The 21126-nt window shown below is 39.5% G+C and overlaps 1 long non-coding RNA gene across 1 annotated transcript in view; it reads left to right on the forward strand.

Moving 5' to 3' along the window:
• Nucleotides 1-18438, forward strand: part of LOC309610289 — a 33069-nt gene extending 14631 nt beyond the window's left edge. Inside the window, exon 2 of the long non-coding RNA XR_014233817.1 lies at nucleotides 2001-18438. This is a non-coding gene — a long non-coding RNA (uncharacterized lncRNA). The remainder of the gene's footprint in view (nucleotides 1-2000) is intronic.
• Nucleotides 18439-21126: the final 2688 nt, after the last annotated feature.

Consider the following 21126-nt stretch of genomic DNA (forward strand, 5'->3'; position numbering starts at 1 on the left):
CCCACATGCTGCAGAACAACTAGGCCTGTGTGCCACAACTACTGAGCCTGCGCTCTAGAGCCCGTGAGCCACAACTACTGAGCCCACGTGCTGCAACTACTGAAGCCCAGGGGCCTAGAGCCCGTTCTCTGCAACAAGGGAAGCCACTGCAATGAGAAACCCGCGCACTGCAACTAGGAAAAGCCCACGCGCAGCAACAAAGGCCCAATGCAGCCAAAAATAAATAAATAAATTTTTTTAAAAAGTCAAGCTTGAAAATAAATCCAGATAATAAGAAACCATATAGAATAACCAAGCAGATTTTTAAAAAGAATCAAATAGAACCTCAAAAACTGACAACTATAATAACTGTAATTAAAAACTAAATGGATGGTTTTAACAGCTTGTTAGGCATACCTAAAGAAAGAATTGTTGAAAACAGAAGTAGAGTCATGAATGTAGAAAACAAACTTATGTTTACCAGGAGATTGGGGGGGAGGGGAGGGATAAACTGGGAGATTGGGACTGACATATACACACTAATATGTATAAAATAGATAACTAATAAGAACCCGGTGTATAGCACAGAGAACTCTACTCAATACTCTGTAATGGCCTGTATGGGAAAAGAATCTAAAAAAAAAAAAAAAGAATGGATATATGTAAACTGACTCACTTTGCTGTATTCCTGAAATTAACACAACATTGTAAATCAACTATACTCCAATAAAAATTTTTTAAAAAGGGGACTTCCCTGGTGGCACAGTGGTTAAGAATCCGCCTGCCAATGCAGGGGACACAGGTTTGAGCCCTGGTCCAGGAAGATCCCACATGCTGCGGAGCAACTAAGCCCGTGCACCACAACTACTGAAGCCCATGTGCCACAACTACTGAAGCCTGCGCACCTAGAGCCGCTGCTCTGCAACAAGAGAAGCCACCGCAATGAGAAGCTCGTGCACCGCAATGAAGAGTAGTCCCTGCTCGCCGCAACTAGAGAAAACCTGCATGCAGCAACGAAGACCCAACGCAGCCAAAAATAAACTAAAAAAATAAAATACCCAGGCCAAAAAAATAAAAGAAAGAAAGAAAGAATTGTTGAAATGGAGGATAGACCAGAATAACTTGTCTAGAAAGAAGCACAAAGAGGCAAAGAGATGTAACACATGAAAGAAAGATTAAAAGACATGGAAGATAGTGAGAAAGTAACATGCCTCTAATCAGAGTTCCAGAAGGAAAAAAAGAGTGAGAATGAAACAATATCTGATGAGATAAGACCTGAGAATTTTCCCAAGTGAATGATCCTAACCACAAATTCAAGAAGTCCAAATGAATTCCAAGAGGGATAAATTTTGAACTTTGTGAATTTATTCCATATTTGAAAAAATTTTAAATTTAAATAGCTTTTTGCAAAAGAAACCAGTTTGGGAAGAGAGGGGCAAGAGACAGTCGAAAAAGAAGGTTGCATATTATATGAGCTACTTTGATTAAATTTACCTTTGTGAGTTAACTTGTACATCAGAAAGTACACTGAAAATATATGAAAAAAATCAATTTACTTATTTAATATTTTAATATATGAAAAATGTTTATCCAAATTTCCCTTAAATCTAGAAGTCAAACATTATTGAAGCACGTATTATGTAATGTTCTCATGTTTTAAAAAAAAGTATTGGCTAAGGAATCTAGCCTAGCCCACTGAGTACTTTTTTACTGGAACTTTGGTTCAATCACAGAAACGTAAATTGAGTCAGGAACCTGAACTAAAATGAACCCTGAATCAAAAACCCAAAATGAACTATACTAATCTGCAGAAACACAAAGGGAACCAAAGCCAAATATGGTAATAAGTTTTTACAGAACCAAAATTCTCTAAGAAAATCATTTGCCTGTGCCAGTTTTTCTTCTTTCTGATGTATTATGTTTTTAATACTTTTAGAAAAATATTATCTAACAAGATAATGTGTCCTTAAGAAGAACAAGTTGGATATTAAATAAAATGGTCATTCCTCTCTCCTCTTCAGACACCCTTAGCCAACCCAGTCTGAGCAACAAGCTGAAAATCGAGCATTAAAGGGAACCAGGCCTTAAAGGGAATGAGGCCTTAAATGGAACCAGGCCTTAAAGGGAACTCCAGGGAAGCCAGGAAAAACAGCGAGAAAAACCAAGAGAGAAGCTACAAGTCCTTGGCCCTGTTCTGAGGTGGAAAAGGCCCTGACAGAGGAAAAGAATGAGAAAGCTAATCTCTATTTTGCTTTTTTTAAAAAACTCTCTCTCCTCTCCTCCTGATCGTTTCCCCCTTTCCTCTCTCTTTTTTACAGATCATCTCTTTTTCCTACACTTCTTTTGCTTATTTCCATATCTTTGTCTTCTATATCTTCTGCAATTATCTCTCCTATTTGTCTTCTTTCATCCCTTTTATCCCCATTTCTTTCCCTTCTCTTTCTCTACTACTTCCCCCCCTCCACCCCTGCTCTGGACCCTATTATTCTGCTCTCCAATATTTCCCTTCCTCCATCTTTTTTTTTTCAATTATCTGATCTCATTCCCCACCAAAAGTAGAGGATGTTTATAATCTTATGAAACAGATTTGACAGTATTTACTTATTTGCTTTATGCAACATGATGATATACTTTGTTCATAATATTTGGAGGGAAATGTTATTTATCCACTTATCAGGCCATTTTGTTAAATGCTATTACCATTTTTGTACCACTCCATAATTTGCAAAGCACTTTTTAGTGCACATTGGTAACCAATTCAAAGTTGGTGGGAGATTTTAAGGTAACCCTGATAATTTTCACTGTGACAGGCAGCCTTCAAGACTTTTCCCCATGATACTTACCTTCTGGTATCTATGCTCTTTTGTAGTCCCTTGACATGCTATGTAAGAATTGGTTATGTGACTCGTTGAACATGGTGGAAGTGATGGTGTGTGACTTCTGAGGTTAGGTCATAAAAAAACATAGCAACTTCCACATTGCTTACTTGAATCACTTGTTCTGGAGGAAGTCAACTACCATGTTGTAAACACACTCAAGCAACCCTACAGACAGTACGCATCTTGAGGAACTGAGGTCTCCTGTCAACCAGCACATATTTGCCAACCATGTAAGTGTGCCATCTTGGAAGCAGATCCTCCAGCCCCTGTTAAGCCTTCAGATGATTGTGGCCCTGGTCAACATCTTGACTGCAACCTCATGAAACCACCCCTCCAGCCAAAACATCCAGCTAAGCTGCTCCCTAATTCCTCACAGAAACCGTGAGAGATAAATGCTTATTATTGTTTTAAACCACTAAATTTTGTGGTAATTTGTTATGCAGAAATAGATAACTAAAATGATTACAGTACTGTTTTGGACACAAAACCAAAACAATTTGTGCATAGATAAACACCTGAAAACAGGTCTTTCTTTACTTCACCAGTAATAAATAGGCACTTACCAATTCCAGAAAGGAAATTTTGAAAAGTTCCTGGAAATTTCTTTTATACACTCAGCTTAATCCAGCAGTACTTCTGTATTTTTCTCATATGAGGATGGAAAAAATAGTATACACAGAATAAAATTAATAACTTCCTTGTCTAATAAGTCTAGTTACATTAAAAAACAAGTCCCCTATGACATCATATCACAAATAAGATCATCCAAAAAAAAGTTCCACTCTCTCAAAACAATGCATTTGTACTTTGAAATACAGTCAGCCCTCTGTATCCAAGGACTTTGAGAACTTGAGCATCTGCAGATTTTGGTATCTGCAGGGGTGGGGGATCCTGGAAACAATCTCCCACAACCAAGGGCCAAGGGACCACTGTATATTCTTTTAATTATCCACAATATGGAGCTAAAGAACATTTTTGTTATTTGTTCTCATTTCAAAGAAATTTATGCATTCCCTGTTCACAGTTATAGTTTCAAATAAATTTTACATCAAAAGTAATGTTAAATCTTGCTAAATCTCATAAATAGGCATTACTCTCCAGCTTCCACAACTGAACTTTTTTTAATTTAAAAAAAAGTGAACCCATTCTTCTAATGACCCAAGAATGTAATCTAATAATGCTGTTAACCTAAAGCTAAAATTGAACATGAAGACATCCCTCTATATGAAAAATGAACTCTACTGTTTTGTCATTTAATTGCACCTCTAGATACTTGGAGTGCAGAGCAGCTATAATTCTGAATTTTTTTTTTCTTGCAAAGTATCCAGATGGGTATAATGTGATCATCATTTACATGATCCAAAATTAGGATGATAATCAAAAAGAATTAAATCAAAATACCAACCACTGAATCCTCCAGTATGTCTTTTCTTTATAATAATAACCACACTATATTTGTAGTGGCCTATGAGGATTTTGATAATCTTTACAGATTAGATGCTGAGTGAAATTCATTAAATGATTCAACAAATATTTTATCGAGTTCTGATTGTGCTCCAGGCATTATCCTCGATCTTGAGAAGCAGAAATGAACAAGGAGTGTCAGTTCCCTGCTTTCATGGTCTTCATATTGCAATGGTTGGCAGACAGACCAAAAGCAGGTGAAAAATAAATGAACAGGATCACTCTAGGTGGTGCTAAGTATTGTGAAGAAAATCCAAAGAGTGATGTGCAGGGAAAAACTTTGTAAGTGGTGGTCAGATAAGGCATCTCTCAGGAGATGATACAATCTGAAACTTTGGGTCTGATCATTCCATTTGGAAGAAATATCTAATGACATTGGATCATTTCTTTAGGTGATGTACCATTATTATTTTTATACCCCAAAAGTCCTAAGACACACTGTGAACCATAATCAAATATATTTTTGTCCATTGGTTTACACTGTGGTCCTCTAGGTTTGATGCTAGAACAGGTATGATAATCATGTGCAGAGGGACCAATTTGTTGGTCCATCTTCACCTGCACCTTAGCAATCTGGGTAATGAAAAATCCCTTGGGAATATTAGATACCCAATTTATATAGTTCTGAACTTATCCCTCATTCTCCAGGATTTTGAATTGATTTTGAAAAACTGGTGTTGTTCGACATTTATGAAAAGTAAGGCTGGGATCTTAAAGTTCTTTGATATTCTACTAAAAGCATTATTTTCCGTCAGCCAGCCTCTTAAATTAACATTATTTTAAAGTCTAGCCAATTCAAAGACTGCAAAATCAACTATGATGCTTGGTGTTTACTACATCAATTTCCATGTACCTGTCCATGAAGTAGCTTAAGACACACAGTAGCTTCCCATCGATGACGACAGTATCACAAAGTAGTGATTCTGCCCGTAAAGTAGCTTGTTTAAGATGCCATGAGGGGCTCTCTCATCCCTTCAGAGATTTCAGTAAACCCATCTAGATCTGTGAGCATCTTAAAAATCCCTAACACTTATTCTCAGAGGCTTTTCTCTGCTTCCACTCTTGGGTCCACACAATTTAACTCTTTTTCTACTCTGGAATCTAGACCCAGGCCGAGCCCTTACACAAGTTTTTATAAATAAGTAAATAAACAAATAAATAAAAGACTTGCACCAAATATTTAATCAGTTCAGTAAATTTCAGCAAAGCTGGGTGCGGGAGTGAGGGGAAGAAGAGTCACGTGGGCAGATGCGAGGCGCTCTCCGCCCTCTCAGTGGCTGCGGCCCCTCCCCTGTCTCTCCTGATGCTGCTCTGGGAAGTTACTGCCAAATTGCTCCCTTTGTCTCAGAAACATTCCGCCCACACCCTAACCCCTCCGGAGCTCTCTTCTACTCTCTCAGCTCTTATCAGGGTATTTTTCAAAGTAAATACATTTCCCTTTCTAGGAGGAATTCTGGTGCCAACTAATAATAAAATAACTTTCCTCCGCCTTGTTACACGTGATGCACCAGTTTTCATCTTGGGGCTGCTTGCAGTGTTGGAGTGGACAGCAGGAGGTTCCGTGTAATTTAGAGCTCGGTAAGCTTGACTTTTACCAAAAATAAAGTAGTTTAAAAACGAAGCGGATCCACAGGGAGGGGTGCTTGGAGGGGAGGAACCAACAAGTGGTTTTCTACATTTGCTCAAAGGGGAGGCTGTGGATCTGTGAAGTTTGTCACCTCCGGCTTCCAAAGCCAAGTTACATGAAAGAGCAGACCTTTTCACTTTCTAGAGGGTTCTGCAAACTGTCACCATGCATAAGGAGCTTTTGATGCATTTCCTTTAAGTTGCTCGGTGTAATCATAGGGTTTTGCATTTTCTGATCCTCCCCTCTTAATTGAGGGATTGCCACACACAAGATGACATCACGAATTCCTTAGTTTCATTAGAAACAGCCCTTGCTCTGTCCACTTAGGTTAGGGTATGAGAACTGCTTTCTAAAGGAACTACATTTATCTGAAAGCCACAGAAAACTTCTAAATATAGGATAGCTTTCGGAAACAGCAGGAGCTAGTGCCTTCAGGATACTTTATTTATAAGGTATAATGAAATTTGAGTCCTTTGAAATTGACAAGTAGATGTAAGTAAAGGAAAAACTGACTGTCATTTTTTATGGAAACATTTCATGGGCTCTTAGTTTTCACATCGTTACATGTTCCTTGGCTCAGTTGATAACGGGCATGTGAACTTCATGTAATTGAAAGGAGTATAATTTTCAGTTAACTGGGGGGTGTGATTATTATTCACATATTTATGCATAATTATTATAAACAAATGCCCATAGAATTAATTTATCTGGGCCTATATATCCATGATCAAGCCTCCCTCCGTTCTTTCTTGACCGCTGCTTGGTAATTTCTTTTGACTCACTTTAATCATGTTTTACCATCACATTGCTTCTTAATAAGACAGTCAATTCTTGCCATCTTTCTGCAATGAAATGCTGTTCCTGGAGCTTGAGCTGTACAACCTAAATGATTTCTGCAGTCAGTACCACAGAATTATTTGTCCCAGATGGACAGTGAATGATTGTACTGTTTCTAAAGCAGTTTTCCTTTGCAAACACCCAATTTACAAAGCCTTTCAAAGGTATTAATAGTACTAATAATAATAGCAATAAGTCTCCTAATTAGTTTTCCTCTGCCTCTGTTTGACCATCTCATGGAAAAGCAGGTGACAAGAATGTAACCTAGAAGAAACAGAAATGACTGTTTTCTCAGCAAAGCTGTTTAGAACTTCAATTGTCTGATTTCCACAACTGCGAATCTGTTCATGTGCCCAGGACCCCTACCAGCTCCATAAAGATCGGGCTCCCAGGGAAGACCACAGAACAGTAGGATCCAATCTACCTCAGTGCAAGTTCAAAAAATAAGGTGACATTTAGATGCATAGGATATGCTTTTGAGAAATACACCATGAATTTATGTTTAGGGCCGTGGAGCGTTCAAACTCTCATCCTGACACCTGACAATACCTGCAAGGAGAATATGCAGATTATGGCGTATTTTTGAGAAACCCCAGGGCCAGTTGCAACACACTGAGTCTTGTTAAAATGTGGATTCCATTCCATTAAATAGACAGTTATTAAACACCTACCACATACAAGGTCCCGTGAGGGTGACAAGATGAGTAAAATAGTTCTTTCCCTCAAGAAAGGAATATCTTAGTAGTAAGAATAATTCTAACTAGTATTTACTGAGTGGTTTACCATGTGCCAGATGCCCCACAGAATTATCTTATATAATCTTCATGACAACTATTCAAAAGATGATTAAAGAAGACAATTTAGGTGATACAAACAAACTTTATTTAACAGTTCATGAAGTGGACAGTTTCTCAGTTTCCTGAGAACTGCAAAAAGGGACAGAAGGCAGGAAGCTTTGATAGGCTAGAGAATAAACAACAAGGAAAGACAAAGAGAAAATATCTGATTGGCTGGGTCTACATAGTCCGCCTTGTTTGGGGGTGAGAAGGCCCAGAGTTGGCTTGGCGTTTGGGGATTGGCTGACTGGACAGCCTGCATTTCTGGTCAAGAGGAACATTCACAGGGACACAAAAGTTATCTCAGTTTCTGTTTGCTGACGTGATACCCGGGCAGGAGGAGCTTCATCTTGAGCCTAGAAATTTGTTTCAACACAACCTGGAAATATAAGGACTGTTATCATCCCCGTTTACAGATGAGAAAACTGAGACAGAGAGGTTAAAAACTGCATCAAGGCCAGAAGAAAGTGCTTGACAGCACCCATGATCATGATCATGACACAGAGACAGAGATGTGCGTGGGGCCTGTGGGGAGTGGGGAGCCCATGACGTGACGTGAGCGGGAGAGAAATTTTGAAAAGCTTAGAATGCTTCCTCTCTCTCTCTCTCTCTCTCACACACACACACAGACACACACACACAAGCAGAATGTCCATTCACTTGAACTGAGAAGACTGAGGAGTTATTCACAAAAAAAAAAAAAAAAAAAAAGAGAAAAACATTTCCCTCTGCTCATTCTCACCTCCAAATATCAGTTACCTATTTATTTCAAGTGAAAGGTTTGGGTTGGGGGCTGAATTATCCTGATCATTGCTTAGATTTGCCACTTTACACATATAATCAAATCTTCCCTCCAGACTCACTCTGACAACTGTTATAAGGAAAATGAGCTCCATGGAGTAGAAACAACATTAATCATGCTCATTTTATTCCATTTTCTAAAAATGTCAAGAGTTGATTTCCAACCATGGTCCCCTATTTTATGGGCAAAGTTCCCAGCATCTTCAGTGGGGGCAAGTTTCACACATCAGGTCTAACAGCTGGATTTGTAGGAAAACTTTATTGAATTTAACACCCAAATACATTAAGGTTTTTTCAAAGTTGATTTAAATCCTGATTAAGTAAACATTGGTAACACAGAGAAGAATATTAGATCTCATTCAGTTGACACAATTCCCAGATTTGTTACTGAAGTCATTTATGATTTTTAGGTTGACTCAGATGGAGACACACAGATAACTAGTTAATGCAAACAATAATAAACCCACATGATTAAAAAATAAAGAGAAACAAGATATGAGAAGAAATTAGCCCTAGCAACAGAAAATAACAAGTAAACAAAGCGACCTGCAATCTCCACTTGCCCCAGCCTCACCGATTTCCGCTTTCTGAACATATGCACATTTCCGCTAAAAACAAAGTCAAAACCAGTGCTACATCTTAACAACTTCCTACCTTCCTCTTTCATTCCCCTGCTCCCTCCACCAGAGAGCAACCCCAGTGGGTGGTCCTAGGTCTCAGCAGTATCTGTAGATTTGTAGTTCAAACTCTTTTTCTCTAAGAGCTGAGGAAGAGGCTAACAGATGTTCTCTGGTGGCCCTTGCCCTTGCTCTTACGGGGCCACCTCCAAACAGGGCGAGGAGCAGACCCCATTAGGCTCTGTGGGAGCCAAGACTGCACTGTCACACAGCCTCAGAGCAGCATTGAGATCTGGACTCACACTTCTATATGGCCCTGACTACAGTATTGAAACCCCTTCTGCTTCAGTTACCTTATAAATAAAACACTTACCCCATCAGGGCTTTCAGATGAATTAAATAAACTCTGTTTGAAAAGCAACGTATCAGAGGCGTAGCAGCACTCACCAGCCTCTGTTTGTGCATTTTCTCCCCCACCCACACTCCCAAGTACTCCCAGCTCCCTGCAACTGAGGACAATATCAAGGGGTCTTTCCTCTCTAGATCAAACTACCTCTTCTGTCTTTCCCTTCTGTCAAAATGACCTATCCTCACACTACCAGAGAATCTGATCCCCACCATGGGGGTTACCTCCCTTTTTCTTTTCTGCATTTTACCTTTGATAATAACAACCTATATTTGCTTAGCCTGGATGGTCTGAATGTTTGCATCACCCCAAAATTCATATGTTGAAACCTAATCCCCAATGCAATTGTATTTGGAGGTGGGGTCTTGGGAAGGTGATTAGGTCATGAGGGTGGGGCCCTCATGAATGCGATTAGTGTGCTTATAAAAGAAACCCCAAGAAAGCTCCCTCCTGCCTTCTGCCATGTGAGGACAGAGAAAAAAAAAAAAAAGGCCATCTATGAACCAGGAAGCAGGCTCTCACCAGACACCAGATCTGCCGGCACCCTGATCTTAGACTTAGCCTACAGAAGTGTGAGAAATAAATTTCGGTTGTTCATATAAGCCACCCAGTTAGTGGTATTTTTGTTATAGCAGCCTGAATGGACTAAGACAGCCCCTAACAGTTTACAAAGCACCATGATAGCCAAGTCCTCATTTGATCCTTCTCATGTTTCTGTAAGATAGACAGGATGCGTGTTATTTTTTTCTCCTCATTTTATATAAAGAAATCAAGGGTCCAAGCATTGAAGGAATTTGCTCAAGGTCACATCAAGAAAGAAAGGAGTACAGTCAGGGTTTAATGCCAGGTCTTCTGCTTGAGATCCCTTGCCCTTTTCCACTTTTCATGGATTCATTCAACAATTATTTGTTGTGATGTCAGCTTTGTGCTGAGCACCATTCCAGAGCTGAAGCTGCATCAGAGCAAAGCAGTGTCTCTGCCCTCATGGAGCTTAATTTAAATTACAGTAGATTTATCAAAACTAAATTAATTCTTACATAATAACAAATAACTGACTTGTCTTGCTGAGAGTTATAAGTGCTATGAAAAAAAATGAAGCAGGGGAAGGGGATAAATAGAAAGTGAGTGGATGGGGGTGAAAGAGGAGGCTTTTTTAGATAGAATAGTCCTGGAAGACACCTCTAGAGCAGAGACCTCAATCAAGTGAGGGAGTTAGTGATGTGAATATCCATAGAAACAGCATTCCAGGCAGAGGGACCAACAAGGACAAAGGCCCTGAGGTGGGTGTGTGCTTGGCAGGTTGAAAGAACAGGATATTCATTGTACACTAATTTTACTGGTTGTTATGAGGTGTTACCTGACAGAAGCATTCTGTGGTCCAGTAACTTTCAGAACCTCCAGGTAAAGCAGAACTTCCAAGAGCCTCTAGCCTAGCAAGGCGCTCTGCAAATCTGCTCGAGCCAGAGGCAGTGTGCAGCGTTGCACAATGTTGTTCAACCATGGAAACCTTCAAGGAGCATCTCAGGGGATTCTTGTTCCACAGAACACTCTGGAAAATGCTGCACCACACCCTGCTTTTACTGGAAAAAGGAAGCTGGGCTAGGAACTAGAGCTTCAGGCACTGCGTGAAGCCTTTGGAGTTCCCCGGCGGCGGAGGCACAAAGATCGCAGCGGGCAGAGGCGGGCTCCACTTATCCACAGCGGTGAATGTTCAGCCCATCCTGATTTTTGTCAACTATCTGAAACCACTCTTGGCTCCTGTTTCCTGTCTGGTGTTTCCCGTGATTTAACCCTGGTTAGCTGATTCCAAGCCCTGCTGACCTTCCTCGGGGCTCTCATTTGGGGAAATGGGACCAGGGCAGAACAGGAACGGTGTAGAAATCTGCTTAGATGATGCTTCCCCTCGGGTCGGAGGTGGGAAGCCGAGCAGGGGGGATTTCCAGTGTGCAGTGGGTGACCTCCCGACAACGGAGGCAGGAATTCCGCTCAGGTCTGTCACGTGCTCTGAGCTCTGGCTGCCTGGGACGCCTCCAGAAGCGATTCAGCTGCTCACAGGTGGGCGATGCTGCAGGAGAAAGACTCCCTTTTGGCCGGAAGACTGCCCGCTGTGAAGAATGCGGATCACTGCCTCACTTGGGAAGTATTCCCAAACCCTCTGCAAGCTATGAAGCCGGGAAATGAAGGGGAAGCAGCTGGAGTGGGCCAGGCCGAGCGGACAGCCCGGAGAGAGGGAGAGAGGGCCAGGCAGGGGCCAGACCCAGGGAGCCCAGCAGAGGTCAGCTGGGCCTGCTGCCTCAGAGGAGGCTGTGAGGGGGCAGTGGCTGGTCCCCAGGATATCACCCCGCAGGCTTGGACCAAGTCACATCAGAAGAGTGCCAGCAGGAGTCATCTGTTGGCTAAAAAAAAAGAAAAACAAACTGTATAAATAGACCTTGATTCCAGATGTTGCTTACTCTTGAAATACATAAAATGTGAGTGATCAAGTGTAAATACCAAATGAATTCTTTCTTTGAGGACTTTCAAAGGAATCTTGCAAAAGATCTGGCTAAGAAGTTGACCACAGATTAACAAATACATCCTACATAAAATTAGAATTTTTTTCATTATGATGCCTTGTCATAGGGGTTAAAAAGTTGACTCGGGACTGTGATCTATGCACAACTGAGAAATCCTGCTGAAGACAGCAAATGCCAGATGCCCGAGATCAGAAAGTGTGAGCATTTTCTCTTCGTGTGACATAATAGATAATGTTAAAGATAAAATAACTGTTGTAGCTTTTATTAAGTGTTGAGAACTTGCCGGACACCAGACACTTCACACACAGCATTTTTTAAAAATTTTTTATTGAAGTACAGTTGATTTACAATGTTGTGTTAGTTTCCAGTAAACAGCAAAGTGATTCAGCTAGGGTTAGGGCCATATATATATATATATATATATATATATATATATATATACTTTTTCAGATTCTTTTCCATTATAAGTTATTACAGGATATTGAATGTAGTTCCCTGTGCTATACAGTAGGTCCTTGTTGTTTAGCTATTTTATCTATGGTAGTGTATATCTGTTAATCCCAAACTCCTAATTTATCCCTCCCCCCAGTTTCCCTTTGGTAACCATAAGATTGTTTTCTATGTCTGTGAATCTGTTTCTGTTTTGTAAATAAGTTCATTTGTATCGTTATTTTAAGATTTGACATATAAGTAGTATCATATGATATTTATTTTTCTCCGACTTACTTTACTTAGTATGGTAATCTCTGGGTCCACCCATGTTTCTGCAAATGGCATCATTTCATCCTTTTTTATGGCTGAGTAATATTCCATTATATATATATCATATCATCTTTACCCATTCAGCTGTCCATGGACAGTTAGGTTCCTTCCATGTCTTGGCTGTTGTAAATAGTGCTGCTGTGAACATAGGGGTGCATGTATCTTTTTGAATTATAGTTTTGTCCAGGTATATGCCCAGGAGTGGGATTGCAGGATCATGTGGTAACTCTATTTTTAGTTTTTTGAGGTACCTCCATACTGTTTTCCATAGTGGCTGCACTAACTTACATTCCCACCCACAGTGTAGAAGGATTCCCTTTTCTCCACACCCTCTCCAGCACTTATTACTTTTCGACTTTTTGATGATGGCCATTCTGACTGATCACACATAGCATTTTTAATGTTTATAAAAGCTAGCATTACTATGCTTGTTTTACAAATGAAGAAACTGAGGTTCAGAAAGGTTAAGTAACATGTCCAATGTCACAAGGTTAATTAAGTGGTTGGTCTGGGGTGCAGACCCCGATCTCTGACTGGAAAGGTCACTCTTTCTTCTATCACCTACTGCCTATGTTATCACATAGGTAGCACCATAGGGTAGATAGAACTGAGGACGTGAAGTCCAAGAGATGACTAAATTCCTTCCTAGTATACCCATCCACCCACCAGCAATTTATAAAATACATTGCTTTGCTATCTTCTTTGTCAGATGTTGGGAAGATCAATAATTATTTGCATGGTACTTTGAGAGAATTAGAAGAAAAATGCTAGCTTAAAAAAATTATTCTGCCACAAGATGGATCAGACATAAACTGGACTGGTTTGACTGCTCTGTCACCCACGTGTCAGTAACTTTGGGCCCTTACGTGAAGCTGCTGGTTTAGATATCCCTGCGAGATATTAACGGTATCCCAGCCATAGTCACTACCTTGCCAGCTTCTGGGAAAGTTGGTGTTCTTCTCATTCTCCCCTGCTCCTTAAACTGCCCTTTAATTCTGAACACTCTTTCAGAAGCAGGTAAAAAAAATGCAATCGCATAATTATCAAATTGAACTCTGCAGGATCTATGTGAAAACCTCATGGATCCTCACTTGATCACTTAGGTGATCATTATTTTTTATATAAATTTATTTATTTTATTTATTTATTTTTGGCTGCGTTGGGTCTTCGTTGCTGCGTGCGGGCTTTCTATAGTTGCAGTGAGCAGGGGCTACTCTTCGTTGCGGTGAGCAGGCTTCTCATCGCGGTGGCTTCTCTTGTTGCAGATCATGGGCTCTAGGCGCGCGGGCTTCAGTAGTTGCGGCACGCAGGCTTAGTAGTTGTGGCTCACGGGCTCTAGAGTGCAGGCTCAGTAGCTGTGGTGCACGGGCTTAGTTGCTCCGCGGCATGTGGGATCTTCCCAGACCAGGGCTCGAACCCGTGTCCCCTGCATTAGCAGGTGGATTTTTAACCACTGCGCTACCAGGGAAGCCCAGGTGATCACTTTTTTCTGTCCTTCCAGCATATGCTCCCAGAGCTAAATGTCACTCGTGTTCTTAACTAAAGATGAGATAAATCCTTTCTGTTTAATTTGCTTTTATTTTAATAAAGTATTCAATTATTCAATTCATAAGCCTACTACTGTGTGCCAGCTACATGTTCCCACAAAAAAAGGGGGGAAAGGGGATTGGTTCCCACAAAACAATCAGCCATTGGAGTTGCTTTTGCATTTTGTTCTTGTTAAGGAGATTGTGCCTTTACACATTTTTCATCTACGTATCATTGCAGTACACAACCAGGGCTGAAAACAGTGCGTAAACTCTCAACCACAGTGATAGTTTGACTAGTATATAGTTCATATAATCCCCCCAGGTTGCCAAGGTAATCTAACTGCAGTTAACAAGTAGTAGCTGTGTAAAAAACACAAAAGAGAAAACATGCTTTAGTTACATCAATATAATATGCACACTGATATTCATGATCATGTCTTAGAAAGAGTAAAGTATTATAAAAACACTTTCTGATAGTTTTTATTAACGGTCTCTATTCCCATACTATGCCCATATATTGAAAACATCTACAGTTGAAAGAGAAATTGAGAGACAAATTAATTCATTTACATTAAACTACCAAGAAAGTTAATAACAGTATGCAGTCTGGAATCTAGTTCAATCTAAGTTCAACATTAAAGCTACTGCATAAAAATTCTTTGTAGCAAAATGAGCTTTAATTTTTAGAGGCTTTGTAGCCATTATTGTAATCATTCAAGGTCAAAAGCAAAAAGAGCAAAAAACAAAAACAAAACAAAAACAAAGCTTGCCCTGTTTGCAAAAAAAGTAGCAAATTTCCTTTCAATCTTTTCCCTACTTCAATTAACTGAAACCAAGTCTTTTCCAACCTACTTCTAAGCAACTATACCCACTCTTACCTGCCTACCATCTGAATGGTTGCAGCTTTAAATGATTTATTTTAGCATTTGCACCCAAAGCAACATCCATTTCATGCATGGGTGGAGTTAGTGCTATAATCTGAAGACAGTAGAATAACTTCCCTTTGACCCTGATAACCTGAACTGTGGAATTCTTCTACGAAAAAATGCATTTCTTTGGGTGAAGATATTGCCTCCTGTTAAAACATCAATATTCACTTTTTATCATGCATTGGAATCACCTGTAGAGTTTTAATCTAAGATTTCTGGGCCCCATACCCAGAGTTTCTCATTCTTTAGGGTAGGGCCCCAAATTCTGCATTTCTAACAAGTCCCTGGGTGATGCTGATGCTCTTTGTCCAGGGACCACACTTTGAGAACTTAGTATATATCAGTTCTGCACATCTGGGGAGATATCGCAACTGGTGCCATCAGGGGGAAATAAGATATGAGCCTGGGACTGTGAGCACACGTAGGGCTATACACAGAGCTCTGAGCAGCAAATCGTCATGGATAGGGTAGATATAAAAGAAACAGCATCAGGAAGCAGCATCATAAAAAGAACAAGAAACACTGAAGACACAATGGGAGAAAGTACTTGTGAGAAAAATATCACCACTTACAATTTACAATTTGGATGCTTGATGAAGCAGTTTACAAGAAGGAAAATAGCTTCCCTGGTATTAAACTTAGAATACTAACACTGTGTAGGGTCCAAACATTAATTGCATTTGTGCTTTGCTGAAAAAGGGCATTCCCAGGTTAAACGGGAGAGTAAAATGTGCAAGTGTGTCCTAGTCAGTGCTTGGATAATCAAAAGGTGAACAACGCTTCTCGAAATCATGGCTGGCTAATGTTTATATTTTGATAGCTTTAGTCCTTTCTCTTTTTTAGTCCTTTTTCTTTTTTTAGTTCCAACTTCTCTTCCCTAATTGCCTTTCCTTGAATATTACTTCACTGTTCTAAAAAACACACTTGAGTATTTCTAGGGAAAAATCATTTAGGTCATCAGTCTTTTCTTTGTATATATTCTTGAAGTCTCTCAGAGTTCAAAAAAGAGCCACTTTCTTTTTCTTTGTGAGCCTCTTGTCTCATTAAAAAGGAAAAAAGTACGTGAACGGGGTTACAAAAATTACATAAATGTTAACATTTGGCAACGTGATACTTTTAACACTCTTCCCACCTCACCGCCCCCCGAACAATGTGATAGTCACAAGATAATTGCAGGATTTATTCTAAAACAATAATTCATGGGGATTAGATACACAGTGATAATATGCACATTTAAAGTCGTAGACTGCATCTGGCACTGAAACTCTACATATGACCACACTTGGTGGTGGCACATCAAAAATCCAAATTTCATGCTATTTGTGAATATGACTATTCCCAGACATGATAAGACCTTATTCCCTATGAGGGAAAAAAGTACTTGACAATGTGCTTTCTTCTAGAACAAGGAAGAAAAAGGTAGATTTAGATTTTGGATTTCCAATTTGACCATTCAAATCTCACAAGAAGAAGGGAGCTTGAGTCTGAGTTCCTTTGAAAGCATCATCCCATCAAGAAGAATTTATGATGCAATATGCAGTTATTTCTCCCATACTGTCCAATCCAACAATTTAAACCCTGAAGACAAAAGAAGCCTTTACTATGCCAGTCAAGTCAATGGCAGAGCACAAGCGTATTCATATTATTCATTTGTCAAATGTTATGATAGTAGCAACACAAAAAATTTAACTTAATATCCTAACATCATTTCTGAAATTATTAAAATGTTACAGAAATATGGTTTAAAATAAACTGCCTATGAGACATTTTTCTAAGAGGAAAAAATTCTGCAGATGTTTATGGCTCCAGATGATTTTCAGTATATTTGTCAGTTGATACATGTCATGATTCTACCAATTACGTAAATTTGAGCCTCATTATTAAGCAATGGTTTCCTTAATTTTAAAATATGGTGAACAAATGATTTTTCATCCTAGCTTTAAAATTGTCAAAGACAACCTAGCACCACGTTTCTTTGTCTGTTTACAAAATGTATGGTTCATTTTCCTTCAACCTTTCAGCTCTGCTAGAAATGCTGGGCAACAGAAAAGAATGAGTTCATGACTCAACCAGCTTATTAGGCTACTCTTTGCAGTGACTGTAAATGCTGCCGTCAGTCTCATTTTTATGGTGCTGATAAAGGAAGGTAACCTGTACAAAGGAGTTAGTTAAATGATCCAAAATGTCATTGCTCAACACTGGAGATGCATTAATTTGTAGTCCTATAATTGGAAAACAGGATATGAAGGCTTTAGGGGCTGGCTGGCCAGCTGGTCAACCAAATAGAATACCATTATTACAGCAAAAGGAAATGTCATACAGCTCTTCCCTAAGTGCATCACAGGATTTATTTTGCAAACCCTTTTTTTTTCTTTTTTATTGGTTCATTTGCAGGTTTTGTTTGCTTTAGCTTTTAGCTAAAACATGCTTTACAATGACTGTGTCCGTTCTGCAAATTATCTGTACTCATTTCCAAAGGACAGTTTCTCTGCTTAGCAATCTGAAGTAATGTTTGTGGTCACTTTGGAAAGTAACACAGTTAATGAGATTACTGCTAAATCAATAACACAATGAAATGCAGGGGAACTCTAGTTCTATGCATTTCCTTCTTGTGACATTATTTGACAGTCTATGAACCCATTGTTTCAAGTAGTTATAGAAACCATGTAATTTATAGAAACTATACAAATTGAGATACATAAACTTAGAAAACAAAATGTGTTGGGGAATTAAAATCTATATTTAGGGATTAGAGAAAAATTTTGGTAAAATGACAAAAATAATATTGAGACGTGATTTAACAGAGGTACTGGCAGGTAAGGCATTATTCCACATTTAGTGATTATACGAAAAACAAAAATACCATAGGAAACACATTTGATAGACTGGAGACTCATTCGAGATTCCCCAAAAAAGGAGTAAAAGCATGTACATATAGGGCTTCCCTGGTGTTGCAGTGGTTAAGAATCCACCTGCCAATGCAGGGTTCGAGCCCTGGTCCGGGAAGATCCCACATGCCGCGGAGCAACTAAGCCCGTGCACCACAACTACTGAGCCTGCACTCTAGAGCCTGCGAACCACAACTACTAAACCTGTGCACCTAGAGCCCACGCTCCGCAACAAGAGAAGCCACCACAAGGAGAAGCTCGCGCACCGCGACGAAGAGTAGCCCCCGCTCGCCGCAACTAGAGAAAGCCCGCGCGCAGCAGTGAAGACCCAAACACAGCCAAAAATAAATTAAAAAAAAAAAAAAGAATGTACATATAACCACTCCAGACCTCAACAAAAATGAACATATATTATTACATAGAAAACTGTAAGGTTAAAAAGTAAATTTGATTATTCTTGAAAATGAGAGATACCTTGTTTTCAAAAATCCTGACAGAAAATTAAGTATTTACTGTGGAAAAGATCTAGCTTTGTGTAAGATAGTGTATTCAACTAAAAAAGGGTATGGACCAAACATATTTTCATCATCTTGTGACAATAAGTATAAAGAAGGAGGGACCAACCTGAACAAGACTTTTTTTTGTTTTTTGGTTTTTTTTAAGGGAGAGGAGGAGAGAAGAAAAGTAGACTAAAGAAAAGATTGTGATAAGGTTTCTGAAATATCAGAAGATTTCCATAGTCACCCCAACCAGGGCCCTCCCAGTGATAAGTCAGAAACATTGTTTGTTGAAATCAAATTCTCCTCTGCTTCACATGAGAGGCCTTTTAATTTTGAGTAGGAGTCTGTAGTGGCTAAATCAAACCAACTAAAGTAAATTCTAACCATCAAGCTGTGAAATGTTGAAGACTCCTCACATTCAGTAAATAATTTCTGTGTGTTTCTACGAATTCACAGGAGAAAACATAAGACTGTGAGATTCTCCTAATGACACGCAGGACATCACACACGCACTTCATTTCCTGCGTATTCAAGAAGCTTTCCCAAATGTGGCTTCCACAGCATCATTCAATCCCTGGTGGAATTCCTAATTCTGCCTCTCACCTCTATAGTTCAGCCATAATTGAGAACAGCTAGGATGCAAATCAACCTGAAGCCAATTCATGGCAATCATGAGTGCCTTGATCTCCAGGAGAGTGCTCTCAAAAAACCTTCCCAGATAAGCAAGGGAAAAGGACCCCACCTTCTAGATTCTCCTCTCTCTAGGATTAAGCTTTATGGTAAGATTTGCCCAACCCAAACCCTACACTACCCAGCCTACCTCAAGCAGTTGGAAACTACTACACAGGAGTACTTTGGCCATCCTTGTTGAAAAGGGAAATGTTTATGCGAAGCCAAGACATTTTCTTACTGACCTCATCCCAACTCAGGGACCCTTTATTATCCATTACATGATGCTGCTTCCACAAAGGAGTTAGGTAGATGAAACCAATTGAAACCCAATCAAATCTAGAGAAGAACTGTGAAATTGTATTGTATAAAAATGTGGCATTATTCCACCGCAATTTGTTAATTATGCTGATGTAGAATCATATAGATACTTCCCCTCTAAAAAAATGTAAAGACAAAATTTTTTAATTCTTTTTTTAAAAATTATTTTACCCAATTTAACTAGTTCAATTTTTTAAAAATTTGTCTATGTGCCCAACAGCATGGTAGGCACTAGGGAAAGAGATGAACATTACATGACAAATTCAGTACTAAAAAATTGTGTCCTGGAGGAGATTGGCAAGAAAGTCAATGATAACCATATAGTATAGCAAGCACTCTACTAGAGATTTGTGCAAGAAGTTTTAGGAATATACTAGAGGGCATGGATTGAAGGGTCAAAATGTGTCCGCTGAGTACTTAAGCTGAATACTGAAGAATAAGTGTAATACAGCTAAGGAAATGAAGGGGAAAGAATTTCTATGCAGAGGGAACTGCATGGGCAAAATCACCAAGGTGGGAAAGTGTTTGGTACTTCAAAGGGACTATTAGAATAATGTTGTGGCTGGGAGCACAGAGGACATAAAGGAAAATAAGGCTAGAAGAGACAAGAGTAGATACTAAAGGATGCTGTATGCCATGCTAAGGAGTTTCCCTTTGGTCCTGAAAGTGCCAGTGAAGGATTTTCAGCAGAGGAGTTACACAGTCTTTTTGGCTTTAGGAAAAAGAAATATTAGTGTCTATAAAAAGGGTTGAATTGTAGTAGGGCAAATCTAAAGCAGAGAGATCAGTTAGGATACCAGAGGCAGTTACTTCTCCAGGGACTCACAATGAAGCTACAGGTTAGCAGGGTGATTCAAAGGCCAGAAAATAGAGTCAACAAGATCTAAGGATCAGTTAGTAATGGAGCTGGGGGGAAAGCAAGTCTAGGATTTACTTCTGTTTCTGGTTTGGGCACCTAAGAGAGGAACTAGAGAAGGCAAAGTAGATTTGAGAAGAAAGATGTTCACTTCAGGATACTTTGACTTTGAGGTCCTTGAAGACATCCAAGGGAAGGTGCCAGGGATATGGTTGGATATGCCAATTCAGAGCTCAGAGGAGCTGCCTGGTGGGAAGTACCAAACTAGGGGTCAACTGTGTACAAAATGAAAGCCAGGGGTGTGGATGAGATAACCCAGAAAGAGTGTATACCATTAGAAGAGGGCCAAGGAGAGAACCTTAGAATCACGAACAAAATTAAGTTTTTATCAAGCTAATGAATTTTGTTTGGAAGTGTTTCTCAGGTAACATTTCATGATTACGGTTAATGATATACAAATAATAATCTAATATTCTTTCAATATTTCATGCATTGGGACTAGCACAAGATGGTGGTTTCCTCACTGCAAACCCAAATGTCCCTGCCAATGTCAATTACTGCAGATCCCAGTATGGGACCTACCTAGAAACCATCAATTCAAATACCACTGCGGAAGTATTTCAGGGAATTCATGAGACCAGACTTATTTTCATGGAAAAACTAAGGCATTATTTGTCTTTTTCACTCTATTGACATTTACAATGACATTG

The sequence above is a fragment of the Balaenoptera borealis genome (genome assembly GCF_965194805.1).
Source record: "Balaenoptera borealis genome assembly, chromosome: 13".
NCBI lineage: Eukaryota > Metazoa > Chordata > Mammalia > Artiodactyla > Balaenopteridae > Balaenoptera > Balaenoptera borealis.